Source organism: Haemaphysalis longicornis, unplaced genomic scaffold (genome assembly GCF_048455015.1).
Source record: "Haemaphysalis longicornis isolate Haplotype H1 unplaced genomic scaffold, Haemaphysalis longicornis Haplotype H1 scaffold_3, whole genome shotgun sequence".
In the NCBI taxonomy this organism is placed as follows: domain Eukaryota; kingdom Metazoa; phylum Arthropoda; class Arachnida; order Ixodida; family Ixodidae; genus Haemaphysalis; species Haemaphysalis longicornis.
The window spans coordinates 104,511,744-104,536,228 of NW_027526335.1; the positions used below are offsets into that span (position 1 = coordinate 104,511,744).

Consider the following 24,485-nt stretch of genomic DNA (forward strand, 5'->3'; position numbering starts at 1 on the left):
TTGAACCCCTCTTAAGCTCCCTATGGCGCCAACACTGCCAGAACACAGGCCCTCACTATGCATATACTTAATCAGAATGGTAAATGAGGGGCTCGTTGAATTAAGACAGAAATAAGGTTTCGCAGTCAAGAAAACCTCGGAAAGCAAAGGGGAGATGTGGTGCGTCATTGAAACAGATAAATAATTCGGAAAGCGAGGGTTTCTGTTCTGGCAGTGTTGGTGTCATAGGGAGCTAAAGAGGGTTCAACGCTGGTCTACCACTCTCGACATGTCGTACACATTCGAGTCACGGCCCGGTGGTTAAAGAGAAGGTCTCCTTCACCCCGAGTAGTCCGAATGGCGCTGGCTACCATCCCCAAGCACAGGAAACAAAAATGCCTAAACATAAATACCCCAGAAAGTGGAGGGGAAAATAGTCCCGCCGGTAGCGTAGTGGTCATCGCACCAGACGCGCATTCTGGAGGTCGTGGGCTCGGATCCCACCCGGTGGGCATTTTTTCTGAGCTTTCTTTCTCTTTTTCCAAATTCCTTATCTGTTTAAATGACGTACCACATCGTCCCATTTGCTTTCCGAGCTTTTCTTGACCGCCAAACCTGATATATATATATATATATATATATATATATATATATATATATATATATATATATATATATATATATATAAGTAAAGAGTCGGATACACAGCAAGAACAATAACAAACTATGTTTACTTACGTAGCGGCAACGGGACTTGCCTTCATCAGAGTAAAGTTACATGATTTTGACATAAAATACCCGAGAAAGTGCTGGGGAAACAGCCCCACCGGTAGCGTAGTGGTTATCGCACCAGACCGGTATTCTGGAAGTCGTGGGTTCGGATCCCACCCGGCGGGCATTTTTTCACCACTTTCTTTTCGACTAAAAAAAAAATTCTTCATCTCTTTCTATGACCCACCACAACCTCCCCTTTGCTTTCCGAGGTTTTCTTGACTGCCAATACTTATTTTCTATATATATATATATATATATATATATATAAATATATATATATATATATATATATATGTATATATATATATATATATATATATATATATATATATATATATATATATATATATATAATTTCGAAACAAATGAAACTCACAAAGAGTGCGAAAAATTAATGTAGGGAAAGATACAGACGCAACTGAACCATACCTACCTAATGAAATTTACTACTAACGTTTCAGGAAGAGGACACTGAGGAAAGGAAGTCCCCGTCCTGAAACGTGAGAAATGCATTACATTTGTTAAAGGATGGCCACGTGTGTCAGTCTCTTTGCTTGCATTATATTGTTACATGGCGGCCGAACAAATATGAGCCGAACCATGAGAGATGAGGAGCGAACTGCTTCCACTGTGGACATGGCGGCCATAAGAGAGTCTGCGCAGGCGGCGCGCCTCACAGAGCTGCGTATATATACATACATACCTACATCATCATAATCATCATCATCATCACCCTATCTACGCCCACTGCAGGGCAAAGGCCTCTCCCATTATCTTCCAATTGACCCGGTCCTGTGCTAACAGCCACCAATTTATCCCCGCAAACTTCTTCATCTCGTCGGCCCATCTAACTTTCTGCCGTCCCCTGCAACGCTTGCCTTCTCTAGGGATCCAAGCAGTTACCCTTAACGACAAACGGTTATCTTGCCTTCGCATTACATGCCCTGCGCACGTCCATTTCTTCTGCTTGATCTCTACTAATATGTCCTTAACACGCGTTTGTTCCCTGACCCACTCCGCTCTCTTCTTGTCCCTTAATGTTACACCTATCATCTTCCGTTCGATTGCGCCCTTAGTCGTCCTCAATTTAAGTTGAACCCTCTTAGTGAGCCTCCAAGTTTCTGCCCCGTAGCTGAGTACCGGTAGGATGCAGCTGTCATGCACTTTCTTCTTAAGGGACAATGGTAGGCTGCCATTCATTATCTGAGAATGCCTGCCGAATGCACATACATACATACATACATACATACATACATACATACATACATACATACATACATACATACATACATACATACATACATACATACATACACGTACGTACGTACGTACGTACGTACATACATACATACATACATACATACATACATACATACATACATACATACATACATACCAGTGCATCGAACCGGAGAAATACCGGTTCGGTTAAGGTTCGGGTTCGGGCAAATTCATTTCGTTCCGGTTCAGTCCCGGTTCGACTAAATCACGCAACGAAATAGTTCACGAACCGGTTCGAAAGCTTGAACCGGTTTGCGAACCGGTTCAGAACTGAATTATTAGCAATGTGAGAAAAATCAGTTTTTTATACTTAAAATTCATCTTAAAACAGAAGTATTTTTTTCTTCACTCGAACTAGTGGTTGTTCAAAATGAGCTCCAATACTACTGTCAAATTTGAAAATCTAGGCCAGGTGTAACAGAAAATGTACCAGCCTATTTTTCACCACCCCTACTGTCGTCATAGAGACTACACAAAGTTACCGCCAGGAGGCATGAGTATGTTATTTATTGGGGCCACTTGCTTCGTTTTATTGTACTGCTAGCATGCTAATAATGACTTAAGACATTGCCCATTTTGCTTGAATTACTTGCTCGTTACGTCACTGCAGATGCTCGGTGGCAGAAAATTTGAAAGTTTTTTCGGTGTTTCTCACCACTTCTTACAAAAACAACGTCCTTAACGAGTCACCAAAGGCCGATCTTTCAAATAAGGCAAGGTAGGGCTTCGTTTTCATGGTCCATTTAGGATCCTTGGCCATGCAAGTAAGAAGACGCGGCGGAAAAATATCGCCGACCACGGGCTGCGGCCCCTTCGTTATCGCGGGCTTACCGCGACATCCAAGAGCAAATGCTGCCGGCATCCCCATTCCAAAACAATCAACAAAGAAAACTTCCACGTACAGCGCGCAAACACACGCTCGCGCACGTTTTATTCGCCTGTGAAGAGCAGCTTTACCTGTACAAGAGACTACCAAAGACGCTAGTGGAAATCAGCTAAACCAAACGTGCAGTGCCCGACACTGGGAACACCTGTCAATTCAAAAGAACAGAATCTCTAGAATTTCGAATATGCACTTATCTTCGCTTACCTCACCCGCCGCGGTGGCTCAGTGGCTAAGACGTCGTGCTGCTAATCCCAAAAAACGCGGTTTTGATTCCCGGCCGCGGCGGTCGCTTTTCTGATGGAGGCGAAACGTGAAACCGCCCATGTGTTCGAGATTTCGGCGCACTCTAAAGATCCCGAAATGGTCTAAATTCATCCGGAGCCCTCCACTGCGGCGCGCCTCATCACCTCTGTAGCGTCGGCGCATTAACAAACCTCACAATCAGTCAAATAACCAAATTTTCACCGTGTTGTTACCGTGATGAGCGCGTTCAGAGCATTTTGATTCATTGAAAGGGGAAAAGTTAGCGAGAGATTGTGAAGTTGATGGCGCGTGAAAGAAAGAAGCCCCTAATGACACTTACCACCCGTTATCAATCACGGGATGGTAGAACCGTTTTGTCGAGAAGAACAGGAAACCGTTATTTTTTTGGTTGAGTTCGGGTTCGGGTTCAGCCGGCTCAAAAAAATAGTGGTTCGGGTTCGGGTTCAGTTCCGGCAAAAATACCGGTTCAGTTCCGGTTTTCGGTTTGGTTCTGTTCCGGTTCGACAGCCTGATACATACATACATACACACACACATACACACACACACATACACACACACACATACATACATACATACATACATACATACATACATACATACATACATACATACATACATACATACATACATACATACATACATACATACATACATACATACATACATACATACATACATACATACATACATACATATGCACAATAATTACTTGAACAGCAGGAAACGGCTGCAGTTCTTTTATGAGAACTTGGAATTATATGATGCTCCGACAATTAGCAGCTACGAGTTCCCTATTTCTGAGTTTCATTTACTTCTCATAATTAGTTTACCGCAAATTTCTGTCATCTGTAAGTGCATGGCCATTGACGGCAGGAGTATCATTCCGGGGAACGGCTGTAACTTTGGTTTTATCCACGCTTTCCTAATAAAAACAACGTGACAATTTCCCGTTGAGACGTATACATGATTTCACCTTGTTTAATTTACTTCTCATAGTCATTAAATTCACGAAGGATTAATTCGTACGTTTATTCAAAATTCAGTGTCAGTTTTGTGTCGTGTGCAAACCGCTTCGCTGGTAGTCCACCTTCACAGAGTGGAACGTCGCATTATTTTTAAAACTAATTATGATTAAGTACTTATCATCGTCTCATGCGAGGTGTCACGCCGGGGTGTCTTTTGCTTCAATACCACATTACCACCTTTGATACCTGCAACAGGAAAAGCGCAATTCCACGGCTCTTGAAGAAATAGACTGACCCACATATTACGATCGCTTCGAAGCCGGTTATGCCAGTAGCCGGCGAATCGCTGACTGTCGGCGTCGGTGGTTCAGTGGTAGAATACTCGCCTGCCACGCGGGTGGCCCGGGTTCGATTCCCGGCCGACGCAGCATTTTTTTTTATATCCCTTCATGCAAGACACGTTACCCTTCACTGCATCCCTGTAGAAGACGGGGAAGATATAATAAAAAAAAAACGTCCTCCTTTTTCTGGTGTTAGAAATTGGAATATGTTCATAATAATTGTCATGTAAGCAGTGTAGTCTGGCATCTCGAACATGATACAGGATATTCACTTGAAAAGGTCATCGACGTAGTGAGCCGCGTGCAGCGGCGAAGATCGCGGCTTCCACCAAAGTGACCTAATTAGAGCAACTCATTCGGGAATAAGACGAGGAACGGTTTTTGCTTACGACGAAGTCCGTCACCGGGAAACCAAGAAAAAAAAAAACTTCTGCAAGTCAACGACTTTCATCTCGTCTCTACACAGGTGATGGGGGGGGATTTTGACCACCTGGGGACCTTTAACGTTCGCCGAACTCTAGGACACACGTTCATGGTGTCGTAGGCTGTGCACACCTCTTTACGCTCTGTCCTTACCTTCCCCTTTCTTTACCGTTTTCATTTTTCGCCGTTGTTCCCCTTTTCCACGTGTAGGATAGCAAACTAGGCCACAGCCTGGTTGCCATTTCTGCCTTTCCTTTCTTCATTCCTTTATTCCTCGGGGCGTTGTTCTGTATACATTTCCATGGGGGCCCCCTATGTGCGCATCACGCTGGTTTCTCCGCGTAGCGTCCTTTATAAGTCGGCTGTATTGCACAACCCTGAAGCTGTGCAGGAAAGTGAAGCACAAAACGGATACACGAAAGGAGTATACGAGCTACTTTAGCGGCTTACTACAAAAGAATTACCCTGAAAATTCCCTGAATCATTCCTCAGATTCTCCAGCGCAATTTAGAGGTCTAGTTGGTCTTGCATAAGCAGTCATAATTCGCGAAAACGACGAGACAAACTAAGAGGGAGCACACCACGTAGCGCTTTGTGTTTCGGTTTCGGTTTTCCCCGTCGTTTGTGCAAAGGGTTTATAATCACTAAGCTCTCAGTGGAAAAACTAACCTTTGTATGCTTATCAAAATGCCCCGTAGGCGGTTACGCAGCACGTAGGGCAGTGTAATGAAAACACACGATGTTCGGGTTTGGAAGGAGTCTTAGTCGCTGTCTGCATTTGCACGCTGCTTCGACGGCCAGTCCCAAAAAAGGGTCCTTTTCAATGAAGTGAAACACCTAACACGAACCAAGTGGACTTTGTTAAGAAATTCCTCGGGATCCAATTTCGGCATAACAAAACAAAATACCAACCAGGCAAGGGGACAACAACATAGGGAACCAAGCGCAATCCGCACAGTTTCTCTCTTTTGTTGCAGACACAAAATGTCTACCGCCTGTAGTCTAAGCGTGATAAACAAAGCATAAGCAATGATGGCAGTGTGCCCATATAAATGTGTTGGCGGTGCAATTCAGGTGTTAAATATAACCATAGTAGTATTGTTATGGGTGCGCCTAATGAGCCGGCCTGGACGTTCAACGTGTTCCTTTCAATGGTGAAAGAAAGGGCGTTGTAACTGTTTTCCACTTTTTCGTCGTTTAACTCAAATACAGTAATTTCATAGGACTCATGGCATCACTCCAGTACAAAAATTTGTGGCAACATGGTTTTCCTGCACGAGGACCATTTTAAAAATCCCGCCCTTTGACCGCCATTCATGTTACAAAGGAACAGAGAAGGACGAGTAAACGCCTTTATTGAGCTGTCACCCGGGGGATAAGTCCATTATCAGGACCCAATGGGACGATCCGACGTGCAACATCATAAGCATTGCGCACTACGATTCCCCCATAAAACGCCAGACGGGAAAAAATTGGCGGGAGCGACATCTACGCGTACCCTCCGCGATCAGCTGCCACGGTCTGCGGTGACTAGTTGCGCGGTCTACAAAGAGACGGCGCCACCTGTACCGTAAAGCCTTACCTGAACCGCGTTATGGAGCAGCTGTAACAAACGGCACGCCCTGGTTGATTCAAAAAAGGAAAACTGGCAAGACTGATATGCGATTGTGTGCGTAGGATGCAAAAAAATAACGTTCCTGCGCTATTTATTGGAAAAATAGGATTCCGTGCGTGCGGAGCTTGTGTTACCCAGTGATTGTCTGACATAAATTGTTATATTTTTGGCAAACTCTCTTTGTTCTGAGATTCGCACCAATTATATGCGTTCTCTGCAGTGGCCTAGATAGAACATACGATGCGGAAGAGGCTGCTGCTTCCACTCGCTTGCGTCGGTGGTTCAGTGGTAGAATACTCGCCTGCCACGCGGGTGGCCCGGGTTCGATTCCCGGCCGACGCAATATTTTTTTATGCAAGTCTGGTTGCCCAGACGACATCGCTGCAAAAAAAAAGGGGGGGGGGGGGGGAGAAGGAGCAAAAACGTCTCGTCCTCTTTATCTGAGTTCAAATCAAACGAGAGGTTTGTGATGCGTAAAACGCGAAGTGTGTAGCCAAGTGATTCGCTTAAAATGTTCGTCGAGTATTAAGCAGCCTGCAGTGGCGCACAGTGCGGCCACATCAGAAGTGACCTAACTAAAACTGGATCCGCACACTTTACCTAACGGCGTTTGCAAGAATATTCTCTCCGTCTTACAAATACAGCCATAGCACAGTGTTTGCGTTCGCAACGTAGAAACACTTTCCAGATGTAATGAATAATTAGTAATGTACAATGCTGGCATGGTACCCATGAAGAACTTCCACATGCACATGCCTGTCATTAATAATTGCACTTATATGTAGTGGGAGGCATCCCACTGATATTCTGTGGATGGCAATTCGGCGCGCGTCTGTTCGTGTAGGTAGTTGCACTTACACGCCCTCCCAACCCCCAACCATTTGTTTTCGCATGCATTAGACAACTTTTGTGGGAAAATAAAGCTCTGCTCTGAACGCTATACGCGTACTTTTGGCCCAAATTCAGCAGAAGTTTGTTGAAAGTGTGAAGCTTTGTGTGAAGTCGAACAAGCAGTGCACAATGTGAAAGATTTCAAAGAACGCGGTTATGCTTCCAACAGCACTTCAGGTAAAGAGCTAGCTCAAAGTCAGAAATTTTAATTCCCTGCCGCAAAAAGTTGAGACAAGATCGAAAGCTTTCTGACATCAAAATGGCATCAGAAGTACGTCAAAAACCTAGCTGGAAGTGCGCCCAGCCGTCGCTGAAGGTGTGTCCAATCGATCATCAAGCCTTCGAAGAACCAAATCGCAAACGAAGAAAGAAACCGTGGGACGATTTTTCGCGCACCAACCAAGTAAACGCATCTACGGACGAACTAAGTGAATACCGAAGCGTGGTTCTTGAGATAACGGCGTACTATTGTAGCGCTTCTTTAAGATCGATGCGTGTATTTTTTTTTTATCGAGAACTACCCTTATTCAAGATTTTCAGGTAAGCGTTTTCACAAAATAGAAGACCGATTTCGCTCAAGCGCCGTGTGCCCTGAAATCTTATGAGAGCTTTTCGGTCGAGAAATCGGCCCATGGAAAAACGTATTGAATTTTTGACATGACACCATCGGTCACCCTAAGAAGCTTCCGCTTCAATAAAAACTGAATACCGTGGCAGCAACTAGTCATGTGAAACTTCTTATTCCAGACAAAGCCCTATACCTTGCGTGTTCTGTTTCCTTGGTGAACATTATGCCTTGAATGTGTTTTTTTAATGCAGCAAATATCGCACTCACTTTATCCTGGAGCCAATAGGCTATTGCTACACAGACTATGCTTAGCGTGTGTCTTTTTTCGGGTAAAATCCAATTCTACTCAATGTTTACACTCCGGACATGTTTCAGGAGAATCGGGTTAACCCCGATTGTACTCCCCGAATGGACCTTTTCAAAGTAGCGATCTGTACAATCATGCGCTGACAGTTCGCCGTTCTCAACCAGCACTTTTTGGAAGCAAGCCCATAAAAAAAAATGTGCCTTTCCATTCTATGAAGATGGATGTAATCTGAGAAGCTGGACGCAGTCGATAGAGTGCACAAAACTAACCACGTCTGTTTGTAATTTGCAATTGAGCATACGTCCTATCCATTTAGCTGAATGATGCATGGAAGGACTGGAGCCTTGTTCTAGGGAACCGACATGGGGCTGTCTGTTTCCCTGTTAGGCATCTTACTGGGTGCGTTACACAACTCACTCCGCTCGACCAACGAAGACAACAGACAGGTCGCATTCGGCTGTTTGACGTCCACGTGTAAGCCTCCCGCCAGCACAAGTAACATGTCATTAGTGAGGGCATGAAACCTGTAGCTTCGAGTGCACGCCCCCCTTCCTCCCTGTACTCCCCGCACGTGCACGCATAAACCGGCAACCACTTATGTGCGGGTGCGTAAAAGTGAGACACCGGAAAATAATTAGTTGGGAAAGAGGGGTCGGCTGTGTCGAAAAGGGACGCCGCAGAGGCGCAGACTGGCTTCACCGGAAAAAAAATTGGGAGGGGTTAGACATACACCGCTTCGCAGTAAAACAGATTTCGAACTAATTTAGTATTGGCATGAGTGTACCGTCTGCTACCCCAGGCTTACAACTGCTGCACTGACATTTTTTGTGCCTGGCTAATGTAATTCGTGATGTGGAGAAAACTTTCTCCCTGCTGAGATAGGTTCGACGATTGGACGGGTCGCGAGGGGAGACCGAAATTTTTCGCGTGCAGGTAATAATGCACGTAAACAAAGATATGTAAAAAAAAAAATCGATGAGTAGCTTTTAGTGAATAAAATGTTTCATTCCTAAGATGTTATCAATGCCCTTTACTGTCATCACTATTGATTCATTTCCAAACAAACGTCAAATTTTCTTGAGTATTCACTAGAAAAACCTGACGTCTCCACTATTGCCAGATTGAAACAAACAACAATTTTAACGCGTCAGAGTTAAGAAGCTTGTGATACCTTTTAACAAAATAATCTGAGTGTCTTATACTTATGTAGATTTAACCCGAAAAGACCCAAATTGTAAAATAGTTTTAAAAAAAGCTCTATTCTCCCCAGTTATCAGTTTTCGAAATAGCACCCGATCTTTAGCCCCCCCCCCCCCCCTCCCTTTCACAAAACAATAAAACTCAAAAACGAACAGCCCTAATATGCTGTGCAGGGACAGAATGATTTAGAACTCTCGATGGTCTCTGTGTGCTTTTGCCTTTGTTTCTTTTCGTTTCTTGAAAGCGAATTGATGTAATCTTTGCGTCGTATGTATTCCTTCCCTGTAATAACCCTCAAATGAGGGTTGACAGTACGTTTAAATAAACAAATAAATAAACTGTAGAACAGAAGCAACACTTTATTCCCACCAGAGTCGACAGTTCTAAATCATTTAGTTGTTCAATGATCTAAAATGGTCAAAGACATATTTACTGTCAGAAGTATTATGCAAATCTTCATCCGCTTATTCAGCAGCCCACAAATGCTGGTTTGCATATTTTGAGAGCGATATCTTATAACATCGAGTATTGGCAGCATCCTTACGTGTTTTTAGCTCTCCGGAATTTTTCGCCCCCACTGAGGGCTATTTTAGGAGAAATATTTAATTTTGAAACAAGGCTTTAATTATGTCTAACCTCAGTTAATTTCATGCTTCAAACTTTATTTGCAGGGTGCCGCACGAGGTCATCATTGAGTTTAGCGGGTGTGACGGGAATGAAGGCAAAACAGTCATTCGCTTTCATTCTTCCAAGTTAGCTTTACCTGATTTCACTACGCACACGTCACTGATGGTGTGAATGCAGTCATATGTTCCGACAAATTCTGTCAAAAGTGTACTGAATTTTCTGAGTGCTTCATTCCTGACGAAACGGGCACCACCGACTCGATGAAGCGGCGTTCGATGTGTTGGCTTCGAAGAAACAAACATTTCTACAAGGAAACAGCATTCGGTGAAGCGGCGGTCTATCTATTCGGGCCCGTTTATGGGGTGGGTACAAAGCTTCACCAGTAATCCAACCTCACACAGGGGGAGGGCTCGATTCTTTCGCTAAACCAATGAAGCGAGGGCAGGACGATATATAAGAGTCACATATGGTGGTGGTATACGTTGCCTGATACAATATCATTTCAAGAGACATCAGCATCGTCGCAACTACCTATATGGATTTTACTTCTTTCTTGTATTTAAAGCGAAGGAGCCCGCGTGTGATATAAACGTTGGCTGAGAACCTGAAACGAGCGGTAGCGATGTCCACCCCGTTGATATATTTATAAAATACAAGCATTGTGTACAAACAAACCAAAGGGTTTCACCGTGAAATAATAGAGGCAATGAACTCCAATGATCTTGGGGATAAGTGCATGAGACAAGCTTCGGTGTGTTTACACAAAAAAAGGTTTTTGTTTATTGTCAGTAAATGTGCGCATGATCACCCTTTTCAGTACGTTTCGAGATTAATGTTGCGCCATTTACGTGATAGCATGTGCGCTTGACAGTTGGAAAAAGATATGTTTGTGTAAACTTGTTCTGTTTTTTTTTTTTTTTTCAGTAAAGTTAAGCTTATATTCGGCGCCCGTCATGTCTGTTCACCTTTTTTCGTGTACAAGTTCAGTTGCCCTATTTCGGCACAAATTGCCAGATGTCTGAGCAGGGCCAAATTGAACCTAAGCCCAGCTCCTTCGCACGCCCCTACTGAAACCGCGGCTTTGCCACGTAACTCACCGCTTCAGCGCACCTCCATGGACGCGGCGGTATCGTGGTGGTGGGCTGCTCCAAACGGTTCCCGTGCTGCAAACTGTAATTTTATTCCGAAGGTACGGCACGCACGAAGATACCAGGAATGGCATTATTTGCACAGAAAGATTTAACAAACGTCAACAGTATAACATTAACTAGCTTGGCAGAAACGCAGAAGTCTCTCGGATGGAATACATTCGGGCACTCGGCTCAGAAAGCCGACTAAGAGGCTGAGACGCGCCTTTTATCGGCCAAAATGCCCTCCCACGTCGCATTATCTGCTTCTAGAGGGTAAAATTGGCACAAGCGATTGTTCAAGCAGAGTCACGGCTGGACCATGACTGGCTGATTTGCTCGCATTGAATCGGTAGCGCTTGCTCCGTTCGGGCGATCTGTGGGCTGCAGTCATGAGGCCGAATGCTCCGTAAAAGGGGCGCCGTTTTGAAGCGAAGTGGTGTTTGCATGTTGCATTTTTTTTTGTGAAGGCGGGGGGGGGGGGGGGGGGGGGGTTGATTTGGGGGCGGGAAAGTGTGGAAAAGCCACGGGAAAACCTTTGTGTTGTTGAGCAATGCCGCCGTCGAAAGCGACGCTCCCGGTTGATTATGTATTACGGGCAGCTTGTTGTGATTGGCTGAGGCCGAAAAAATCCATCGCAAATTAAACAGGGTCTGTAAGCCTCGAGAACGAATTATTCACCCCTAAATATAGTGTGCATCCTTTCTAAGTGTGTAAGATTGATGGGACAGACAATGTAAGTTACCAACGAACACGTCAACATTGAAATACCGGTGAGTATGGCGCGCACTAAGCCGGCCGAAGCTGCACAGCCGTCGGGCGAGTTGGGGACTGTCGTAAGCGACATAGCTACTTACGTGATCCTGTTTGTCGAAGATACCCATCCTTCACATGAACTATTGCTATCAACTGTATTAAAAGTAAGCCAGGTGCACATCCGGCCAAAAATAGAGCAACTACTGAGCGGTCTATGAACGGTACTATGAGGCCACCTAATAATCCGGCCAGTAAACCGGCAACAAATAACAACTGTCACCGTTCGCAGCACCCTTAGCGCACATACTAACTTCCGTTTAAGAAACGTTCTCAGGACACGTCCTCGATGACGTCGCTAAACATATTCTTACACCATGCACGAAACATACGATTTAGCGGGAGAATTAAAATTTTGCCTTAAAATTGGTCATTTCTAAAGGAATAAAGCATCATTTTCTGCCGGAAAAGCAAGGGGGGAGGGGAGCTATAAAACACCGCTTTAAATAAAACAAACTTGCAATATTTCTTCATGAGCCTCGCCTTGACTCTGGCGCCAAAGTTACCTTTAGCGTGTCTAATATAATGTTCTACGTTGCGGAGGCGATGCAAGGCTTATGTAAGGTACCCACCCGGAGGCGATGCAAGGTACCCACCGGTTGTATCCGCGAGGCCTGATAGGGTCGGGTGGTCGGTCAAAAAACGAAGAAGCATACTTCTCTGGGGCCGGCGCCTCGTTGATCGCCGAGGACAAGCCCCAGAGAGAGGCACAGGCATTTCACTGCACTCGAGTTGACCCCTGCCACCACCCCAAACTGGGCAAATGGGGCATGTAAATTGCTTAAATCCGGTTCAACGCAATACAGCGCTCCACCGCCTCAGCAAGCACACGATTGCTCTTCCCAATGGCGCTTCTCCGGCGCCCAATCAGCGCGCGCCGTGTGGCAAGAGAGAGATACTTGTAGTCTTTGAATGCACATATATACACTGCATGCTTCACCCCCCCAAAGTTTTCATCTTAAAACAGATGGCCTGTTTTTTTTTTTGTAACAAAGCACTCCATCTGTAGAAGACCTTAACCCTAGTATAACAGAATTCCCCTTAAATAGGATCTCGCGCTTTTAATAAACACGTTAAATACACGAGTTGATGTGTTGTTTCTTAGCGGAATAGTTTAGTAAAAAAGACAGTCGTGTTGCGTATTATGGGTGGAGCTAGACTCCTTCGTAGCGTCCTTCTGCTTGAGACCCTCTGGAAAACCAGTATCTGTTGAAGGTGTGCTAATTAATACTGATCGTGGCAGACGTTTTGCACAGAAGAATAAAAATGCCTCCAAATATGGCCCCTCGACTCTATGAACATTTCCACTGGTGGGAATAGTACGGAGCAGAACCGAGGGATCAAAAAGCAACCCCAAAGGCAATGAGGTGACTGATTATGTTTGCTGTTACGTCGAAACCGTTGTTTTAGCCACCATCTGGTGGGCTCGTTTTTGCAAAGGCATGGTTCATGATGGCCAGATCACCAAACCATGGCAGGTCAGGGTCGAATTCTGGGAGCCACAGCTGAAGCGGGAGTGGTGCTGTTACCTGTGACTGGGTAAGCACATAACGCTGGTTTTTGCCCCCAATGTGCGCATAAATGTACATTTATTATTGGAAGGTTTGCGTTTATTTAAAAACGACAAGATTGAATCACCAAGACCTTTGCTTCCCAGCACTTTTTGGTCTACCGCAGAAGTGCTTCACGAAGCTTGCGAAGTTTGCTTGTTAGCACGCTGATTCGCAGCATGCCGGTGCCGGTTTGTGCTGTTAGAAAAAAGAAACGCCATATGGCCGAGAATCAGAGTACAGATATAAAGACAAAAGTAGTCTTGGCATAGGTCGGCAAACTCACTCACGAGTGCACTCACACACCCCCCTCACCACTCATGAGTGAGTGGTGAGTGAGCCTCGCCATCGTTGTGGGCTGGTGAGTGCGAGTGAGTGCGAGTGCCACTCGCTGCGAGCCCCACTCGCCACTCGTGAGTGCGAGTACTACTCGCGGCGAGCCCCACACAACACTCGCGAGTGCGAGTTCCACTCGCGGTCACCCCCACTCACCACTCGCGAGTGCGAGTTCCACTCGCGGCGAGCCCCGCTCGCCACTCGCAAGTGCGAGTTCCACTCGCGGCGAGCCCCGCTCACCACTCGCGAGTGCGAGTGCCACTCGCGGTGAACCCCGCTCACCACTCACGAGTGCGAATTCCACTTGCGGTGAGCCCCACTCACCACTCACGAGTGCGAGCGCTCTCACCACTCACGAGTGCGAGTGCTCTCACCACTCACGAGTGCGAGTGCACTCACCACTCGCAAGTAGTAAACCCCGCTCGCCACTCGCGAGCGGCGGGTGCACTCGCACTCGTGAGTGGTGAGTGGGGCTCACCGCGAGTGGTGAGCGTGAGCGCGCGGGAGTGCGAGTGGTGACGACTAGCGGTGAGCGTGAGTGCGAGTGAGTGCGAGTGGTGAGGACGGAGTGGTGAGCGTGAGCGCGAGTGAGTGCGAGTAGTGAGAGCGGAGTGGCGAGCGTGAGTGCGAGTGAGTGCAAGTGGGGACAAGGAGTTGTGAACGTGAGCACGAGTGAGTGCGAGTGCGAGTGCTGGGCACGAGTAGAGAGCGTGAGCGCGAGTGAATGCGAGTAGTGAGAGCGGAGGGGTGAGCGTGAGTGTGAGTGAGAGCGAGTGGTGGCGAGGGTGAGTGCGAGTGAGTGCTTTAGTATAAATACATTTTTTTGAGTGAGTGTGAGTGAGTGGCATCCAGTTTTGCCGAGCTATGCCTTCAAGGTGCAGCAAAGTCGGGCATGGAAAGGATAGTGTTATTAATGCTAATTTGTAGGGTATTTAAGAACCAAATTAGAACGTCAAATATATTACGAATTCTACGACCACAAAATAGCAAAATTTGGAAACATTAATTGCTACAAAGTGAGCGTTACAAATTGTAAGCAGAATGGGGGAAGCACATGTTGTTATAAATGCACTTGGTTGCCAACTATCGCATTGTCCAGTTTGTCTACTAACAGATCGTTAAAAATGCCGGCTGAATGTGAACAAAAATTTGTTGTAAAGAATACGCTGAAAGTCCAGGAGTTCTTACGAATGGCACGGTAGTCTTTTTCTATTATGCAAATTTTTCAGGTAAAATTGCGCGGTGAAAATTATCAACTTTTCGTACCGTTGCGAAGAAATAAAGTTGCACACAAGGTTGGATAAACTACTTTCTTCAAAGAATTTGTGGGGAAGCACGGCTTAAATGCTTCCGCGCGGTACACCTTACTGCAACTGAGTTCCTTGCGTTCGGGGTACGTATACGTGGTCGTTTCTGAAGTGGGGGCGCGCATAGCGCAGTCGCGGAGGCGGCGCCGTACCGTTTCGCCGTAACTTCATACAGGGGCAGATTTTGGGAACTCTTCTCATCCTTTTTCCATTCGCCTACCTGGACCAGTCTCGCGCGAAATTCGCAAAGCCTGTTTTGTGAATCCTCATCCCTGAAGCCCCATTTGCAAAGCTTCCCGTATTTTCAAGTTCACAACTCGCGTCCGGATAGTTGGTACTCAAAGAAGGAAGGGGCGACGCGGAAATGGGATGGCTGGACGTTAGGCCTAACGCCGTGCTTCGAGGTCTAACCTCGTCGGCTTCTTCCGGCAGCTCGACGTAAAATGAGCGCGGCGTTGTTGGGCGCGTCGTAAGGCCTAACTTGAGAGTTATTCAACGTCATGCTTTATCTTTAGACGTAAGGCCTAACGTAACCCTGTGAGGCCTAACATAAATCGTTGGCCGATATCCGTTGTGATAAGTACTCATTCCACTTCCAGCTGTGGGTGCTGGTTGAAGTGGTATACATGGAAACAAAGCGTTACTAGGCCCAAGCCGGCGCTTACCCGACAACTGCTGCAGCTAGTCTATAGTGATATACACCCACAGATTTGCCCATACCAGCAGAGTTGTGTTGGGCAGGGCTATGAATGAATCGATCAAGCTACTAATTAATTCGTTTGAGTACAAGTGCTAGGAGTGTAGAATGCCAGAATTATATGCTCGCACTGCGTATCCTCCACATGTACCCTGAAGCCTACCGGAGTGTTATATACTCACCTGCTGCGGGGCATTCGTCCGCACTTTATCAGCACAAATTTGTGCCGCTTTCGCACGACATTTAGTCGTTGGCCCAGCAAAACAGTCGGTACCTTTGTTTCGCTACGATATGCGTGGCACGAGAAAGATAATTTTTCTATTCTTCTCAAGTAACTGTTGGAAGACTTTCCTCTAAATAATGCCTATGTAAAAGTTAAACACGAACTACAACCATCAACCATCCAGAAAAACCGGTGTTTTTCGAAATGTTTCTTAGCTAACATGTGTTCGTATCGGCCAAGAAAACTAACGCTGCTGTCCTAAGTTTTGCTGTAAAACTTGTTCAAGAATATTCTTCAACTGGTGTTAGCCAGAGAGTAAACTGTACCGTCGTTTAAACGCACGCGAACATACGTTTCTTCTGTCCAGAGCGCCGACTGAATATCTTCCGCTTAAGGACATTGAAACGGTCCTGGCCTACTTACCTAGAGACGTTGCTTAGGGACAGGCTATGTATAGGCGCCTGCCTTGCCGCTGTTACGTCGGCGTCGGTGGTTCAGTGGTAGAATACTCGCCTGCCACGCGGGTGGCCCGGGTTCGATTCCCGGCCGACGCATTGTTTTTTGCTTCTGTTAGTTTACCCATGTTAATCTTGCGATCGTCTAAATTCACCCGTCACATGCAGTTCTTGAAATACTGTTTTGACTTCATTAAACGGACAAGCTTTTCGCTATTGCTCGTTACAGCTTTCCGGCATATCTCAATGCAGTCAGTGCAGGTATAGTATATGAAGGTCTTGCAGTTGTCGCTCACACTTCCACCATGTAATTAGGGAGGACTTCTGCAAAAATAAAAATTGAGCCACGTGCCTTCTTACTTTGCTGTATTGTTGTCGAAGGACTATAGCCGTTGGCCGCAAATGCCACGCAACTGCGTCGGCTCTCTTCCCCTCCACCCCGCTCCTCCCATAATGGATGCAATGGAGGTGTCTTGCTCTGTTCCTGCGCTTTTAGGAAAGCGAGTATTTTTATATTTTCTTTCGTGGGCGTAGTGGAATAGTACGAGGCAAAATCATTAGGTTTAGGCAGTGATGGTCCGCACTGGGGACAAAAATTCGCATTTCTACGTTCCAAAATTTCCTGTTTTGAGCATACCCCCCGAAGGTTAATCAAGAATTCTTTAAAAATTTCCTGCATTCTCTTTTTGCAGCTGATAAATCTTTACGTGGACTCCTGTCTGGTTTCGGGCGTTAGCCAGCGCCACCTATGTGTACTTTTATTATTTTTATTTTTTTATATCATTTCAGTTTATTATTTTAGTTACATTTGCCTACAAAAAGGAACCGATGCGTCGTCATTCGGACATGACGGGGAATTGATTTCCTTGTGAGATTCCTTATGCGTGCCGTAAAGAACCTTGAATTACCTCACCATCTCGAATTCGCTGCCCGGGTCTACGAAGTGGACGATCATGTCGGAATGTTTTCAGGTAAGAACATTTGCCGAAATATACGTGGATAAGTTCCCAAATATTTTCTTTATAGGCTCTTGAACTGATGACCACAGAGATACTGCGCAGTTATCGGGGGATACAATCTTATGAGAAGAGGCCTTGTAGGTAACAGGGCAGAACACAGACGAGTAAAAAATAGGGAGAAGTCATGAGCTTTGATTATGTGCCAAAAGTTGGAGGAGACAGTCAGACGATCATAACAATCATCGCAGTGAGGCCTAGTGTACTCTTCGAAAATAGTCAGACAACTCACTGACTATTTTGTCACTGGTCGTCGGCTGAGGCTCTTGAGTCTGAGCATTAGAGGGCACCTCATTTGTTTATAAGCGAGGCACTCCAGCAACCAATGTTTTACAATTTCCGGTGTTCCGCAGTGGTCGTCATAGTGGTTAGTGGCCCCAACAAGTCGAAAAAAATCTGGAGAAATTCAGAACATTATCTGCTGATACGTGGGATTCTTATGCCGCTTGCTTGAGTCTGAGAGTTTTCCATACAGATTTTTTTTCTAAATCCTCCCTGACCAACTGTCTCTATTTACACTAAAATAACAAGTAGAAGTGGAAGTTTCGAGAAATCTGCATTATTGTGGAGATACAGGGCGCTCCGTGGTTCGCCATTTTCCGTATTTTTTAAAATTTGTCTTAATATTAAGTGGGTTAAAATTTCTTTCTACCAATTATCTCATTTACGCTAATGTAACGATTATAGGAGGAACTTCCGCAAAATCTGCGTTATTGTGGCAATTAAGATCGTTATATGATTTGCCCTATTCCGTATTTTTTTTATATTTTATTTATTAATTTTTTTGGAAATATCGAAACCACCATTTACGTTATTATAATGACTACTGGTGGGACTTTCCCCAAATCTGCATTATTGTGGAAATGCACGACGTTATACGTATACTTAATTTCCGTATTTTTAAATATTTCTCTTATTTTTTTAGTTGAAAAATCTCCATTTAATTTATTAAACGATTACATTACAACTTTTGCGAAATCTGCATTATTGTGGGGACGCACGGCGTTACACGGTTCGCCAGTTTCCATTATTTATTTTATATTTATCTTATTTTTTTAGTTTTTCGAAATTTCGTTTCACAATTATCTTCATTTACGCTAATACAACGATTACAGGTGGAACTTTTTAGAAATCTGCATTATTCTGGAAATGCAATGCGTTATACGTTTTGAAATTTTCCGTATTTTTAAAATATTTTTCTTATATTTAGTTTTTCAAAATTTCGTCCGACCTACTATCTTCGTTTAATTTATAATAAAGATTACATTAGGAACTTTCGCGAAATTTGTATTATTGTGAGAATGCAGGGCGTTACACTTTTCGCCATTTTCCGTATTTTTTATTTCTCTTATTTTATTTTAGTTTTTCAAAATTTCCTCCCGCCACTTATCTCCATTGACGTCATTATAAGGAATACACTTGGAACATTCGCGAAATATGCATTCTTGTGGAAATTAAGGGCTTTACACCGTTCGCCATTTGCTGTATTTTTTAAATATTTTTCTTATTTTTTAGCTTTTCCAAATTTCGTTCGACCAACTATCTCCATTCACGCTATTATAACGATTACCGGTGGAACTTTTGCGAACTCTGCATTATTTTGGAAATGCAGGGGGTTACATGTTTCGCCAGTTTCCGCACTTTTGTGATATGTTTTTTTTTTCATAATTTCGTGCGACCAGTTATCTACATTTACGCCATTGTAGGGATTACAGGTAGAACTTCCGCGATATCTGCAGTTTTGTGTGAATGCAGGGCGTGGCACGATCCTGGCTGGGGGGGGGGGGGGGGGGGTACTCGGCAAAGAATGCTACGCATTAAAACGTACAACTTTGGAGCGCTGTGTGGAGGCACATACGGTGGTACGAATTCTAGTCGGCGTGGAAATTTTCCGCCATCCTCCCGCACTGAGAAGCGCTCCGGTTTTGACATGGTGGTAGAAAAAAACTCGGTTTCCTTCTCTACTAAAGATCCTTCTCGAATTTCGAGACACATACTATCCTAAATAAGAAAAAAAGACGTATTACTCAAGCGTACCCAGGAACTTTCATCCAAAGCCCGACAAGGAGCGCCTGTTGACAATAATTAAGGCTGTACACAAAATGCTAACGCGAAGAAACAAGAGCAAAGCCCCAGATACCCGGATTCCGTAAAGTGCAAGGAAAAGGATTAGTACGTAGTAAGTTTGATAGCGACGAAGGTGGCAGGTAACGGCACAACACTACAAGCACGAGAGGCAACCGGAGTTGAAGGAACGGTGATTGTCATGCCGACTGCCACGTGTAATTGGGCGTTCACTATTGCAACAAGATCCCAAGGGGCCTTCAGGAGATTTTAGAACGGTAGAATCAGTCACACGGCCGTGTAGCTACTGCAAAACCGAACCCTTCAAGACGTCTACACACTGCGCCGTGGCGTACTATCCTGCAAGCGAACCCAGCAGCTCATGCCACAGCTCGAACAGATGTAAACTGCGCATTCCTCCAGGATTACAGCACAAAAATAAGCAGATAATCGAGGTAATTACAATGAGTAACGAAAATGCTACTACAGCAAAGAAAGCGATCGTTTGCAGAAGACTCCAAACGGCCACGTATACCTCCGCGGCACATTGCTACATGCGTTAAACATAGCACATACTTAAAGTGGAAATACCGCCGGGACGTTGGTAACCTCTTTACCACATAGTACTCCAAAGCAAGAACCAACCCTCAGGATTCCTCTGCAGCCACCACCTGCGACAGGAAAATGGGAGGCCCTGCAGAGAGGTCGAGACACCGACGACCAGCTTATCTAAGTTCGATTCTTGGGCACGATGTTGCGTAAGCAAGAAAAAAACCACTCAAGACGAACACGATGAACGAAACACGTGCACACACAGCGCTGTCCAAGCTCCTGAGGAGTTTGATTCACCATCCTGGCAGATTCCCGTAGGTTACATCACAATGCTTAATTAAACGTTTCTGCACACAGGGGTACACAACTCATTTAGTTTAAAAACCTCGTCTTACGAAGCACAAGAGGTCTTTAAGATATCTCGAAACGCCTAAAAACGGCTACAAGCATCCTCTTTCACGTGACAAATGATATAAATGTCTACTGCGAGCAGTGTCATGACTTTTAATTGTAGAAGTTTGCAATATGTTTTTGTGAGAACAACATAATCAAGGGCTTTGTTAAAACAACTTCTTGAAAAGGTTCTCTTTGATTCCCTGCATCGCGTCATGAGTAAACTATTGCTTTCGGCACCTGTTATGAAAGTTAGTGCCTCTGATTGAACGCGAATTGGCACATGGATATATCAGAAGCTTTTTTTGAAAGGAGTCAAATCCACTGGAACGAAATTTCAGATACAGGCGAAAATTTTGTTAACGGGCCTCAATGCAACGCTGTCAAAGCTCACTTCCCCTAGTTTACATGTGGAATATATAATATACAGTCAAACCCGGCTATAACAAACCCGGGTAGAGCGAATTATGCTATATATCGAACAAAAATATTTCAGTTACGGAAATACATGGGAAACATATTCCTTATAACGAAGTTCATACCGGATATATCGAACTCTGTGCGCCTAGAATGGCCGCCGAAATGCATGGTCTCGAAGCGGCGATTGAGATGTGGATTGGCCGCGACCACGGAGCAAGAGCCGCGACTGAGACATTGCGCGTCGCACGGAGCGACGTGACCCCCGACAATTTCCGTAACTGTTTCCGACGCGCGGGACTCACGACGGAACCCGCCCAGTCAGTGAGTCCGGACGAAGACAGCAGCATTGAATTGTGGGAAGAGCTCGCCAATGTTCCCGATGATGTCGCGAGTGAGAGCCGTCAGACGCTTATAATGAAGCGCTTTCGGCAGTCGATGTCGATGTGCTCCGCCAATGCTTCTTCGATTTTGGAGGACGCGGACTCGAACTGGTGCAAACAATGTTTCGTGTAGAGAATGCTATGCTAGTTGAAGCCGCCGAAACGAAAGAGTGAAAACAAAAATCACCGCTTTTTTTTACAAAGTAGGCAATTGGGGCAGAAAGTAGCTTTATTAATTGCAATAGATGGATTGCTTTGGGTGTGGTAATGGCTACTTTACTGTGTTCGTTTCTGCATGCGGGGATGGTCGAGCTGGGGAGTGGGGAGGGCTCCCGCGGATTGCGAACTCACAACAATCAGCTCGTTATAGGCGGGTTCGGCTATATCGAACTATTGGATATATCGAACTAATCGAAGTGCATAGTGCAGTTCGCTATAAACGGGTTTGACTGTAATAGCTTTGCAACTTTGCTTTTATGCCAGGTCCCAAATTTTTGCGTGTTTCTGCAATTCTGTTGACGTGGATTTCCCTCGATTTGAAAAGAGGCTCCTCATAGATATGTTAGCACGATTGTTCTTTACGGTTGGCTATACGGAGTGCAGTGATTATAAAATTTTATTGTGGGTTTTTGGCAGAGTGACCACAGCCACCAAGTCCGAAAAACGGGACTTTACAAAGGGAGAAAGGGTTCTAGGGAGGTACAACTAAGTTAGAGCAAGAAGTACAACTCTGATCAATTTAAACTGCACAACTCTAATTTTAACACTTTTTGTATCAGGTGACAACTTTTTTGGCTCAAAAACTTTACAAATGAACAGCTAAAAACGCGGAGGTGATACATTTATTAGTACCAAAATACTTTCTGAAAGAAATGCATGCAGACGTGACTGAAGGAGACGACACAATTCCAACGATCTGTAAAGTACAATCGCATGCTGCGTGGACTTTGGAAGCTGGCAAGTTGTTTTTTTTTTTTTTTTTTACACTACCCCACAAGTTACGCGCGAAATCCCGAAGCCTCATAGGATCAAGAAGAACAACTAGTTCGCTCCCCAAATTTAAGTTCGGAAGACCGAATTTTAGCTGCAGTATTTTTAAAGCAGTTTTATATGTCTAGGATATCATGCATTTTACTGCGATCGGGCAAAACACCTTGAGGAGAGCCAACTTTATTGCGAATAAATACTGAGCAGAAAAGGGCTGTGATTCTTGTGAAAGAAGTTTAAAAAAAAAACCATGATACTGCCATTGGCCGATAACATGACTCTATTATTACTTGGAGTTTCATTTAGTAGTCGGAATAAGTTCGCACTGAACGTGGAGATGTTATAGAATTCCCGTCAACTGTAAACAAATAGGAATCCACGGGAGGAGTATGGTTACAGAAAATGGCTGCAGCTCGTGCTTCATCAAAACTTTCCAAACAATTACGTGACAATTGTACGCTAAGAGCACTGTATCACTATGCGTAGTTTCATTTACCTGCCTTAATTTGTTAGTTCACACTGAATGAATTCGTAACTGTGCCCGAAATTAGATGTTCCCTCTCTGTCGTTTGCTCTCTTAAATAGCCTGGCTGGTTCTGCACCTCGACGGAATGGAAGAAAGCATGTTTTTCTAAACTAATAATGATTAGGCACTGATAAACCATTCAAGAAAAATGTACACCGTGTTTTACTTTGCTTTATCGCCTTCGACACGTGCTCTAGGGGAAGCGCAACTCAACGGCCGTTACAAAAAGAGGCTGACCTACATATTACGGCCGTTTTGGAATCCGTTGTGTCCAGTCGTAGGCAACTTCTATCCGTCGGCGTCGCGGTTAAAACGTGGATGCTTGACAAGGGTTTGTTCGTGCCCTGGGGAGCAGACTGCTGGCTATGCAAGAAGCCGGAAACTGTTGAACATGTATTTTTGGACTGTTGGGATGCGGTGTTTCTGTGGGATGTACTTCAGAGAACTTTGAAAAAGGAACTTCCCTTGGATCCTCATGGTATACGGTTTCTGGCAGTTGAGAACGATAATGGAGTGCCTTACGACCTATTGATGTTGCTGGTCCTCCACGGAATATGGAGGTCTCGATTGGCAGCTCGTTACTCGGACGTTGATGGACGGCCCGCGAGGCAGTATTTCTGTGAAAGCGTTCATCGCATTGTAGAAATGTGGAAGGGTCAACCTTGTACACCCGAGTGGCTGCAGGAAGTAGAGAAAGTGTTGTCTATGCCCCGTTTTTAGACATAACACGCTGGCTTAGGCAAAGCTAGCGTTTGTTATCTGTAGCACGTTTTTGTGATGTCTGAAACCGGTAATAAAGAAAAAAAAAAAAGCGTCGGTGGTTCAGTGGTAGAATACTCGCCTGCCACGCGGGTGGCCCGGGTTCGATTCCCGGCCGACGCAGTTTTTTTTCGGCATTTTCTTTTTCGATGTTATAAATATTTAGCTGTCACATTGTTTAAGATCTGCTTTTACAGCCTGCGCGTGCTTTTGTTTCTGCGAACATGTATATTGGCCGCTCTTCGGATAGCGAGTTACTCTAATGACAAAATGAAGCGTTCTCATCAAAGTGCGAGATCGGTCGTCAAGCTCGTTCAAAAAACCACCGTAAAAACCAGACGCAGCACTGTCGCACAGGCTGCATTACCCCAACGTCTTCTTAATTGGGCACCCGTCAAAATTTCTTCCATTTCGTTCGGTTGCTCTAACTTTGCACAGAGACAATAGATTCCTTATCAAAAATTCAAACGTTCTTCAATAGACTTGCTAGTTTGACGAAGTAGAACTGTTGCCTCTGAAGGTTGCGTTTAAATCGCGTGTGGGTGGTGGATTAGATAGACGTTTATGATTTTGTTAGTTCACGGTTACTATGAGTTGTTTTATGTTTAGTTTTTTTTTCAATGATCCGCATTGATTTATAACGAATAAATGTCGCAATTTTGCCAATTACGCAGTTTTTGTGGATATACGAGGCATAAAATTGTCGGCAGCTAGGGTACTCAGATAAGAATGCTTACGCATTAAAGTTGTGAGTCC

At 44.8% G+C, this 24,485-nt stretch overlaps 5 non-coding genes across 5 annotated transcripts; all 5 read left to right on the plus strand.

The window, feature by feature from the left end:
* The first annotated feature begins 418 nt into the window (after positions 1 to 418).
* Trnaa-cgc (transfer RNA alanine (anticodon CGC)) lies at positions 419 to 491 on the plus strand. The gene has a single exon. It is a non-coding gene; the product is annotated as a tRNA-Ala (tRNA).
* A 4,017-nt stretch (positions 492 to 4,508) lies between these two features.
* Trnag-gcc (transfer RNA glycine (anticodon GCC)) lies at positions 4,509 to 4,579 on the plus strand. Its single transcript has one exon. It is a non-coding gene; the product is annotated as a tRNA-Gly (tRNA).
* A 2,223-nt stretch (positions 4,580 to 6,802) lies between these two features.
* On the plus strand, positions 6,803 to 6,873 carry Trnag-gcc (transfer RNA glycine (anticodon GCC)). Its single transcript has one exon. It is a non-coding gene; the product is annotated as a tRNA-Gly (tRNA).
* A 9,787-nt stretch (positions 6,874 to 16,660) lies between these two features.
* Positions 16,661 to 16,731, plus strand: Trnag-gcc (transfer RNA glycine (anticodon GCC)). The gene has a single exon. It is a non-coding gene; the product is annotated as a tRNA-Gly (tRNA).
* A 7,050-nt stretch (positions 16,732 to 23,781) lies between these two features.
* Positions 23,782 to 23,852, plus strand: Trnag-gcc (transfer RNA glycine (anticodon GCC)). The gene has a single exon. It is a non-coding gene; the product is annotated as a tRNA-Gly (tRNA).
* The last annotated feature ends 633 nt before the right edge of the window (positions 23,853 to 24,485 follow it).